Source organism: Megalobrama amblycephala, linkage group LG10, assembly GCF_018812025.1.
Source record: "Megalobrama amblycephala isolate DHTTF-2021 linkage group LG10, ASM1881202v1, whole genome shotgun sequence".
Lineage (NCBI taxonomy): Eukaryota > Metazoa > Chordata > Actinopteri > Cypriniformes > Xenocyprididae > Megalobrama > Megalobrama amblycephala.
The window spans coordinates 28,277,268-28,289,551 of record NC_063053.1 but is presented as its reverse complement, the minus strand read 5'-3'; positions in this window follow the sequence as shown (position 1 = coordinate 28,289,551).

Sequence of the window (12,284 nt, the reverse complement as noted above, 5' to 3'; positions counted from 1 at the left end):
ATAGAATGCCACAGATGGAAGATTTCTTTAGGTTTATAGTCTATGCAACAATAAACCATCTTCCGGACAATCTCAGATGCAAACAGATTTTTTTTTTTTTTTTCCATGACAGACATCGATGTATGCTTCAGAAAGCTTATCTAAAAGTTTAACTTTAAAAAAAAATGAAGGTAAATGACAGACAGTCAGACAGAGAGAAAGGCAGACAGATAGATTTATTTAATACAATTATTAGATAAACACAAAAAGAATAAACTTTTATGGAGGGCAGTACAGACAGATCCATAATGGGATAATAAGAATAATTCTGGCTTAATTCTATGAAATTAGAGAAGGTACAATCAGGATGAAACATGTTTAGTGGAACAGTTGCCTGTAAAAAAAAAAAAAGTTCCAGATGTTCCATTTGCATTTCCTGAATTGTGATTAGTCATGCCAAGTGCTTCAGCAAGAAATTTTAAACACAAACTTTTAATATAAATAACATTAAATACAAACATTTTTAACATACCTTACTCATCCTTCCACTGATTCATTTACATAATTGTTTTCAAGAACTTCACCCCCAAACACATTCATACTTTCTACATTATCAGTGCACTTTCTTTTAGTGATTCACATGCCTTTAGCTAATAACGCAAACATGTAAACAATTTATTATTAAACAGATCATTCCAAATCTAAATTCTGGCTAAATGAGTTCTTGTGCATAGATATATGTTTAAAATAAAACATCTTGGTCACAAATGTAACACTGGTTCCCTTTCAGTCGGTCACGTTCGACGTACATCAATAGTGACCGACGAATTGGGATATCGCTAGAGAGCCTTATCAGCTTCGAGTGAAACTAAACAAGCCAATGGAATTGGTATGTGATATTTGCATAATGCGCACTGCCCCCGCCAGGTGGGTATAAATAGGGAAGCGGATGCAATCGCACTCGTCTTTCATTTCAGAGCCAACCTGTTGTGTTCCTGCTATTTGACTAAGAGTGACTTCTCAAGCCTTTGAAGAGCCTTTGTTTCGTCATGCTTGTGTTAAGGCACCCTACAGTGAAGCCGCGAGCCTTCAAAGAGCGAGCTTTCTCAACTTTTATACAGCTCTCAACTGCTGTTTTCACAGCATTGTTTTCTGCCCTGTTTGGTTTGCGATTTGGGCCAGTTCCTCTGTGCGTGTGACTCAGGGAGTGGGGTACCTGCATTCACATCGCAGCTGTTCTCTGTGTGCTTCAGCACAAAGAACAAGAGCTGAATTTCCCCCGTCTAAAAGAGCATCACAGATGAACCCTGCGTCTTTTTCAAGATGTAATTTTGTCTGTGCGTTACTGGATGTGGTCGTTCCCTGGTCCCCGCTGATGGTCACAATCGCTGTGTCACATGCCTGGGCATTCAGCATGCTGAGGCAGCTTTTGTGGATAGCTCAGGTTCTCACTGTGGGTGAGAACTGTGGGTATCTTAGTGTTGAGGTCTAGACTCTCATTCCTTGGTTCTCTTGGTTCCCTCCCCTATGACCCGTTCGGCTGATATCTCTGGCTCCGATTAGGGGAGCGGCACGTCGGCATGTAGAAAGGGTGACCTGAGGATCACAGTTAGGGCTTCCCTGCAGGCCTCTATCCCCTCTACAACACTGCAGCCTGTGGTGTTGCTGGAGGATCGTGCTGGTCCCTCTGTCAAGCGACCAGCTGTTTCCTTCGGTGCACCTGTGGACGAACAGATGTCAATCGTGGCATCAGAAGGTGAGCTTGAGTCCTTGGGAGATGAAGTCAAGTCAAGTCATCTTTATTTATATAGCACTTTTTACAATGCAGATTGCATCAAAGCAGCTTTACATTGATAACTGGTACATAGTTTTTGCTGCACAGCAGCTCTTCAAGAATAGTGTCAATGCAGGCAGATCAAAGCACTGTTGAATAAATGTCAAGAATACTGTTGAATATCAAATGTCAAGTCAAATGTCAAGTGTCCCCAACTAAGCAAGCCAAAGGCGACAGCGGCAAGGAACCCAAACTCCAACAGGTGACATCAGGTGGCAAACAAGTGGCAAATAGGTTTTAAAATGGAGAAAAAAAAAAACCTTGGGAGAAACCAGGCTTAGTCGGGGGGCCAGTTCTCCTCTGGCGAACAGTGCTTTGTTACGATTCAGGTTGCTATCATAAATCTGATAGGATCACAACATTCAAAGTATTTATTTCAGTTCCATCCAGTTGAGAATCGTATTCGTCACGCCGGTATGGACTGTTTGTTGAGGAACTGTGCTACTGGCTGTCGTGTCGATGAGGCCTTCACAGTGGATGATCTAGTCGACTCGATCTCTGCTGATACTTCAGGGCTACGTTGTGGTTGTGAAGACTGCAGCGTTGCCCGAGGCCAATCCAAAGTTGACGGCTGTGCTTCCCCGGGCCGTCAAGAAGGTCGGGCTTGTCTGGAATCCTCCACCGTGTCCTGAACCTTCTCGGCTGGACGACTAGTTTCTCGGGGCAGCCCACGCTGGACCTCAGCATTCCGCCCTGGTACCATTCTTTCCGGAAGTGCATGAGGAGGTGACCAAGTCGTGGAGAACGCCGTATAGCTTTTGTGGCAGGCCTGATCCCTCTTCCCCTTCACCACTCTGGATGGCGGGGAGGCTAAGGGGTACGCTGGGATCCCCCAGTCGAGCGAGCCGTTGTGATGCAACTGTGTCCAATGGCCGCTGGCTGGCGCCTCCTATCCCGGGCCTGTAAATTCTCGTCGAGCTTGACAGAGAAAGCTTACAGAGCCTGCGGACAGGCCACCTCTGCTTTGCATGCCATGTCCCTGACAGGTCTATCAGGCCAAAGCACTCATGGACATACCCCAGGGTGATCTTGACCAAGTTTCAGTTCCTGGACTCCCCCGTGTCTCAGGTCAGCCTATTCGGCGACGCGGTCGAGATCTTCGCCAAGCAGTTCTCGGCTGAACAGAAGCAGACTGAGGCCATCAAACACATCTTGCCCCGGCGGTCCCCTGCTGCCTCCACCCCACTGTCGGCTGCGCAACCTCAGTCTGCTCGTCGCTGAGGGCGCCCACCTGCGTCATCCTCCGCCCCTGCTAAGTCTGCAAAGCAGCAGCCTACACCCGCCAGACAGCAGGGAGCCGGTCGCGGACGTGGCACCCAGCCCGCTCAGACTGCTCAGACCCCAGCCAAGCTAGGTGGCAAGAGAACGAGGAAGCGGTCCTGAGACGGGCAACCCGGGGGAGAGGATGTTAGCTCTTCAGGAGATGATGCCTGCATCTCTCCCTTCCCTGGAGGAGGGCCGGGGGGAATTTGTGTCTCGTACTGTCCCGTGGGTACCGCTGGACTCCGGAGGGCGAGGCTGGCAGTGTGCGGCGCCCCGCCTCGCCACTCTCAGTCCCCTCTCACCTCGCCAGCAGGTTCCAGTGTGTTTGTTGAGGCCACCTCTCTTGCGCCGTCTCCCATACACACTGCCACCTCACAGAGTCCGACCCCACTTCGGGCCGCTATGCCGTCCGAGTCGGGTCCCAGCACTCTGCCTCACTGCCCCATGCCGGGTACGTCTGTGGTGTCTTTGGTCCCGCTGGCTCGGAGTCTGGGAGCCTGGCTAGCGCTTTCCAGCCAGTCCCGCTGGCTCATTCGTACCATCAGACTCGGCTATGCGATTCAGTTCACCTGGTGTCCCCCGGTGTTCAGGGGTATCCATTATACTTGCGTGTCCCTGGACAATGCATCTGTTCTCTGTGCGAAGATTGCTGTCTTCCTGGCGAAGAATGCAATTGAGCCGGTCCCTCCAGCCGATATGAAGTCAGGGTTTTACAGCCCCTACTTCATTGTACCCAAGAAAGGTGGTGGGTTACGGCCAATCCTGGATCCATCCTGGATCTGCGTGTCCTGAATCGGTCCCTTCTCTGGCTGCCATTTGCGTTTCTGTATACAGGCCACCAGGGCACCATACTGACTTTATCAAAGAATTTGCTGATTTTCTATCAGAGTTAGTACTGGCTGCGGATAAAGTCCTTGTTGTTGGTGATTTTAATATCCATGTAGATAATAATAAAGACGCATTTGGATTGGCATTTGCAGACATTTTAAACTCTATTGGAGTTAGACAACACGTGTCAGGACCCACTCATTGTCGTAATCATACCCTAGATCTAATACTGATATTTTGATATGATTGATATTGATGCTGTTGAAATTCTACAGCAGAGCGATGATATATCAGATCATTATTTAGTCTCGTGTATAATACAGTTAGCCAAGGCTACAAAACCACCACCCAGCCATAAATATGGTAGAACCATCACTTCTACCACTAAAGATTGCTTTATAAATAATCTCCCCGAGCAGTTTCATCGCCTTAGTATACCTGACAATTTAGAAGAACTTGATGCTGCAACAGAAACTATTGGCTCTCTCTTTTCCAGCACATTAGATGCAGTCGCTCCTTTACGTCTAAAGAAGATTAAGGAAACTAATCCAACGCCGTGGTATGATGAGCACACTCGGGCTCTAAAACGAGCTGTGAGAAAAGCAGAACGTAGCTGGAAGAAAACAAAACTAGAAGTTTTTCGCCTTTCGTGGAAAGAAAAAATGATTGAGTACAGAACGGCTATAAGAAATGATAGATCTACTTATTTTTCAAATCTCTTAATAGAAAACAAACATAATCCTAGGTATTTATTTGACACAGTGGCTAAATTAACTAGAAACAGAGATTCAACTGTTGACGTTTCCAAAGAGCACAGCAGTAATGACTTTATGAACTTCTTTGCTTGCAAGATTGACAATATTAGAGAGAAAATTAAAAACATGCAACCGTCTACAGTTTCGCTTCAGACAGTGCACTGTAGTGTCCCTGAGGTAAAACTAGAATCGTTCACTGCTATAGGAGAGGAAGAATTATCTAAACTTATCAAATCATCAAAATCAACAACATGTATGTTAGACCCAATGCCGACTAAACTACTGAAAGAAATGCTTCCAGAGGTCGTAGGTCCACTTCTTGATATAATTAATTCATCTTTAACACTAGGATACGTGCCAAAAACTTTTAAGCAGGCTATTATTAAACCTCTTATTAAAAAACCTCAATTAGATCCGAGAGATTCAGTAAATTACAGGCCAATCTCGAATCTACCTTTTCTGTCAAAGATACTAGAAAAGGCAGTTTCAACACAACTGTGCTCCTTTTTAGAAAGAAATGGAATCTGTGAGGATTTCCAGTCAGGATTTAGACCATACCATAGTACTGAGACTGCTCTCGTTAGAGTTACAAACGATCTACTCTTATCATCCGATCGTGGCTGTATTTCTCTATTAGTGTTATTGGATCTCAGTGCTGCTTTTGACACTATCGATCACAACATTCTTTTAAAAAGACTTGAAAACTATATTGGCATTAGTGGAATTGCTTTGGCATGGTTCAAATCTTACTTATCTGACCGTTATCAGTCTGTAGTAGTTAATGAAGAGATGTCGTATCGATCACAAGTTCAGTATGGAGTACCACAAGGCTCAGTACTAGGACCGTTGCTTTTCACTCTGTACATGCTGCCCTTAGGAGAGATAATTAGGAAGCATGGTGTTAGTTTTCACTGCTACGCTGATGATACTCAGCTCTATATTTCCTCGCGCCCTGACGAAACCTACAAATTCACAAAACTAACAGAATGCATAGCTGACATTAAAAACTGGATGACAAGAAATTTCTTATTATTAAATTCAGAAAAAACTGATATCCTAATCTTTGGACCAAAAACTTCCTCACGAAAAAACCTTGAATACTCTCTAACACTTGACGGGTGCTCCATTAAATCTTCATCCTCAGTTAGGAACCTGGGTGTGCTCTTTGATACCAATCTTTCATTTGAAAGTCATGTTTCTAGTATCTGTAAAACCGCCTTCTTCCATCTAAAAAATATATCTAAATTACGACATATGCTCTCAATGACAAATGCGGAACAGTTGGTTCATGCATTCATGACCTCAAGGCTAGATTACTGTAATGCTCTACTGGGTGGTTGTTCTGCTCGGCTTTTAAACAGACTACAGTTGGTCCAAAATGCGGCAGCTAGAGTTCTTACTAGAACCAGAAAGTATGACCATATTAGCCCAGTTCTGTCAACATTACATTGGCTCCCTATTAAACATCGTATAGATTTTAAAATCTTGCTACTTACTTATAAAGCTCTAAATGGTTTAGCTCCCCAATATCTAAGCGAGCTCTTGGCGCATTATAGTCCCTCACGTCTATTGCGATCTCAGAATTCAGGCCAGTTGATAATACCCAGAATATCAAAATCAACTGAAGGCGGCAGATCCTTTTCCTATTTAGCACCTAAACTCTGGAACAATCTTCCTAGCATTGTTCGGGAAGCAGACACACTCTGTCAGTTTAAATCTAGACTAAAAACACATCTCTTTGCTCTTGCATACACATAACACATTATCAATACATTAACATTTTTCAAATCCGTTAAAGGATTGTTACGCTGCAATAATTAGGTCGGCCGGAACCGAGAACATTTCCTATAACACTAGATATACCTGTACATCAGAATAAGAATGGCATCTACGCTAATATCTGTCTCTTTGCTTATCCTGAGGTTTGCCGGGTGCTGGATCCAGGCCGTATCCAGATCAGATGGAGAACCTGTGGAGACCTGACTACAACGTAGCCCAGGAGACAATGGGCCTACAGATCCAGTCCTGACTGCATCTATAATTCAGATTTTTAATCCCCGTATCCGCTTACATATATTTATATATAATCTATTTTTAATCTCTATAATACAAATGTATAATTCAGATTTTGATCTCCATATCCATTTACATATATTATATATATCTTCCAAGGGGTTTTTTCCCTCCTAGGACTTTTTTCCCAGTGTTAACACGCTGGGTTTTTCTCCTAGGGGGTTTTTTCCACCCCTGGGAGTCAGCCGACATTGTCTTAATGTAGCACCATCTTGTATATGTTACATATTACCACGCTTGCTTGTACAGCTTATTTTTAACCACTTCTCTTTTTTTTTTCTGTGCTTCTAATATGTAAAGCTGCTTTGAAACAATTACCAATTGTAAAAAGCGCTATATAAATACATTTGACTTGACTTGACTTGACTTTCTGCATAAGCATCTTATTTTCGAAGGCATCTGTCCCCAGGATTGGTTTGCAGCGATCGACCTGAAGGACGCATACTTTCATGTCTCGATTCTGCCTCGACACAGGGCTCCCTTCAGGCTGGCCCTGTCGCCCCGCGTTTTTACCAAGGTTGCGGAGGCAGCCATTGTTCCGCTCAAGGAACAGGGTGTTCGCATTCTCAACTAGCTCGACGACTGGCTCATTCTGGCCAGCTCGTGAGAGCAGTTGTGCGAACACAGGGACATGGTCAACTGGGACAAGAGCAAACTCGCCCCCGGGCAGAGGATCTCTTATCTCGGTATGGAAATGGACTCAGTCACCCAGACAGCGCGGCTCACAGAGGAGCACGTCCAGTCAGTGTTGAACTGCCTGAGTTCGCTCAAGCGTAGGACAGCGGCCCCACTGAAACTTTTTCAGAGGTTCCTGGGGCATATGGCATCCACAGCCGCAGTCACGCCACTCGGATTTCTTCATATGAGGCCGCTTCAGCACTGGCTGCACGGCTGGGTCCCGAGATCCATGTCCCCATGACACCAAACTGCCGTCATACCCTCACTCAGTGGTCGGACCCATTCCTCTGAGGAAGGACCTTCTGACTCAGAGACGGGGCACCCTCTGGCACCCGTGTCCGGACCTCTGAAAACTCCATGTCTGGTCCCTGGACAGGACGCAGAGGTTCTAGGTGATCTCCCCCAACCCAGTCGGTTGTAGACACTATCACTTCCGCTAGAGCTCCTTCTATGAGAAACCTCTATGCGTTGAAGTGGAACCTGTTTGTCGAATGGTGTTCCTCTCCCCGGACATGTTCAGTCAGGTCTGTGCTTTCCTTCCTGCGAGAGGGCTCCCTCCACCCTCAAGCTGTATGTTGCCGCTATTGCCGCACTTCACGATGCAGTTGATGGTAAGTCTTTGGGGAAGCACGACCTGATCGTCAGGTTCCTGAGGGGGGTGAGGAGACTGAATTCGTCTCGCCCTTCCTCTATACCCTCTTGGGATCTCTCCCTGGTACTTACATCTCTCCGGAGTCATCCCTTCAAGCCTTTGCAGTCAGTGGAGTTAAAAGTACTGTCCCTTAAGACCATCCTCCTGGTTGCATTGGCCTCGGTTAAGAGGGTAGGGGACCTGCACGCATTTTCGGTTGACGAATCGTGCCTGGAATTCGTGCCCGGTGACTTTCACGTTATCCTGAGACCCCGGCCTGGATATGTGCCCAAGGTTCCTACCACTCCTTTCAGAGATCAGGTAGTGAACCTGCAAGTGCTGCCTTCGGAGGAAGCTTATCAGTCCCAAGGCATGCCTTGCCTGCTCGGGTTAAGAGCTCACTTCACTATAGGAGTTGCCTTTTCCTGGGCGCTGGCGCATGGCGCCTCGCTGACAGATATTTGTAGAGCTGCGGGCTGGGCGACACCCAACACGTTTGCTAGATTCTATAGCCTTCATGCGGAACCAGTATGTTCCAGTGTACTCGCTTCCAGTAGTTGGTAAATGCGAAGAACCCATTCTAGTGTCCCGCCCCCCTGGGCCGGATACGTTCATTCATTTGCTACAGTAGAGTTCCCTGCTTGGCGAACCCTGTCGAGTTCCTCCACCTCCCCTTGCGGCCATGCCAAATCTCCATCTCTGACTTTGAGGTTTGGCTGGGTGCCATATGTTGTGACCCCTCCACATGAGTGGTCCGATATGTGTATGGGACTGTCTAACTCCCTACGGTGAGCTCGTGTCTTTCCCTTAGCAGAGCCAGCTCTGATGTCACCTGTCAGATAAGTCTCCCCTATCTCTAGGCTGGAGCCATCCCAGGTACTCCATATGCGTACTGCCCATGGCCAGTCCATATGTGTATTTCCACTTAATCCCTCCCCTGCAGGGTAGGTTGTGGCCTCCGCAGCGTCCCCTGTGGGTTCGCTTCCCCAGTGTTGTCTAAGTCTTACTGTAGTGGGTCTTGCGGAACAGTAGTAGACTCTCTCAGTTAGGGTTAGCTTCTCCGCCCCAAGGTGCGCCAGGTGGCTGGAGCTTATGCTGGGCACTGGAAGGATGGGTAACTGTGGCGTTTTATTTGGGATCCCAATTCGTTGATCACTACTGAAGTACGTAGAATGTGACCGACTGAAAGGGAACGTCTTGGTTACGTATGTAACCCTAGTTCCCTGAAGGAGGGAATGGAGACGTACGTCCCGTTGCCACAGTTTCTGTGCCTTCGCTGTAGTGCAGACTCAAAGTTGTCTCCTCAGCAAAAAAGAGAGTGCGATTGCATCCACTTCCCTATTTATACCCAACTGGTGGGGGCGGTGCGCATTATGCAAATATTGGACGCCAATTCCATTGGCTTGTTTAGTTTCACTCGAAGCCGATAGGGCTCTCTGGTGATATCCCAATTTGTCGGTCACTACTGACGTACATCTCTGTTCCCTCCTTCAGGGAACGAGGGTTACATATGCAACCGAGATGTTCCCTGAGAAGGGGAATGAGACACTGCGTCTGCAAGATGCTATGGGGAGTGCCTTCAGCGTGGCCAGTGTCTGTAGCACGTGTCTAAACACAACAATAACACTGGCCTGCAAAGTCTATGATGTCACTACTGGTACAACTGTAAGTATGAAAGGGCATCTGTAAAACACATCATCTACTTTTTTGTCTGAAGGAGACATGGCAGTCATAGCTGAAGCATGGCAATGAGACATAGGGCCGTTCAAAGAGATTTTAACAATCTAAGCGCATGGCCTAAAGCGCATGGCGCAAGTGCATTTAACCCTTTAAAACCGGATGTGTCGTCGACGACACATCCAACCAAGCTGTATTCATGTTATCGTAACTCTTGAACTGTTTAGGCTATCGTAACAATTCTAATTGCTGCAGACAGTAGACAACATGGGCTTTTCGGCAATATATGGGTTATTATGGTAATTCCGTGCCTTCCGTCAGCAAATGGCAGCCGCTTTTGGGGAGAGCGGGTGGAAGGAGGATTTAAACTGAGAGATATGGAGCGCGGCAGTTTAGGGAGATTTGGATCACATAAATAATAGAAGAAACAAACAAAAACATTACGAAGGAGTACACAGTTGATTGGGATGATTTTTGATAAGACTTGGGAGCAGGCTAAGTGAGACTCGCATTTCGCATTTGGTGTGTGCATCTGTATAATGTGTCCGTGCGGTAAATGTATGCATGCATATATGTAGTATATGTATGCGTGTATGAAAACTTTTTCTCCTGAATGAAAACTGTGCAACTAAATGTCACAAAAAGACTTGTATATATGTAATATAGTTGAATTTTCAAGTTTGAAGTGTTAAATTCTTTCGATCATCATTTTTCTCTTTTTTTCTAAATAAAAGTCAGAAAATTTATTCTTGTTTTTTTTTTATTTTCATCTATTTAAATTCTATTTATAAACTCACCATATACAGGTCCTTCTCAAAAAATTAGCATATTGTGATAAAAGTTCATTATTTTCCATAATGTAATGATAAAAATTAAACTTTCATATATTTTAGATTCATTGCACACCAACTGAAATATTTCAGGTCTTTTATTGTTTTAATACTGATGATTTTGGCATACAGCTCATGAAAACCCAAAATTCCTATCTCAAAAAATTAGCATATTTCATCCGACCAATAAAAGAAAAGTGTTTTTAATACAAAAAAAGTCAACCTTCAAATAATTATGTTCAGTTATGCACTCAATACTTGGTCGGGAATCCTTTTGCAGAAATGACTGCTTCAATGCGGCGTGGCATGGAGGCAATCAGCCTTTGGCACTGCTGAGGTGTTATGGAGGCCCAGGATGCTTCGATAGCGGCCTTAAGCTCATCCAGAGTGTTGGGTCTTGCGTCTCTCAACTTTCTCTTCACAATATCCCACAGATTCTCTATGGGGTTCAGGTCAGGAGAGTTGGCAGGCCAATTGAGCACGGTAATACCATGGTCAGTAAACCATTTACCAGTGGTTTTGGCACTGTGAGCAGGTGCCAGGTCGTGCTGAAAAACGAAATCTTCATCTCCATAAAGCTTTTCAGCAGATGGAAGCATGAAGTGCTCCAAAATCTCCTGATAGCTAGCTGCATTGACCCTGCCCTTGATAAAACACAGTGGACCAACACCAGCAGCTGACATGGCACCCCAGACCATCACTGACTGTGGGTACTTGACACTGGACTTCAGGCATTTTGGCATTTCCTTCTCCCCAGTCTTCCTCCAGACTCTGGCACCTTGATTTCCGAATGACATGCAAAACTGAGCAACAGTCCAGTGCTGCTTCTCTGTAGCCCAGGTCAGGCGCTTCTGCCGCTGTTTCTGGTTCAAAAGTGGCTTGACCTGGGGAATGCGGCACCTGTAGCCCATTTCCTGCACACGCCTGTGCACGGTGTCTCTGGATGTTTCTACTCCAGACTCAGTCCACTGCTTCCGCAGGTCCCCCAAGGTCTGGAATCGGTCCTTCTCCACAATCTTCCTCAGGGTCCGGTCACCTCTTCTCGTTGTGCAGCGTTTTTTGCCACACTTTTTCCTTCCCACAGACTTCCCACTGAGGTGCCTTGATACAGCACTCTGGGAACAGCCTATTCGTTCAGAAATTTCTTTCTGTGTCTTACCCTCTCGCTTGAGGGTGTCAATGATGGCCTTCTGGACAGCAGTCAGGTCGGCAGTCTTACCCATGATTGCGGTTTTGAGTAATGAACCAGGCTGGGAGTTTTTAAAAGCCTCAGGAATCTTTTGCAGGTGTTTAGAGTTAATTAGTTGATTCAGATGATTAGGTTAATAGCTCGTTTAGAGAACCTTTTCATGATATGCTAATTTTTTGAGATAGGAATTTTGGGTTTTCATGAGCTGTATGCCAAAATCATCAGTATTAAAACAATAAAAGACCTGAAATATTTCAGTTGGTGTGCAATGAATCTAAAATATATGAAAGTTTAATTTTTATCATTACATTATGGAAAAGAATGAACTTTTATCACAATATGCTAATTTTTTGAGAAGGACCTGTACATTAATGGACAATAACTGTAATTTATTGAAAGCCAGTTATTTTCTGAAAAAACATGACACCTTGCACTTGAGGATAGCACATTGTTTGAGAATTTTATAATAAAAAACGCATAATATGTGAAAACGGGCTATTTTAGCTTTAGGTTCTAAAGGGTTAAGGCGTGTCCAAATCCACTTTTG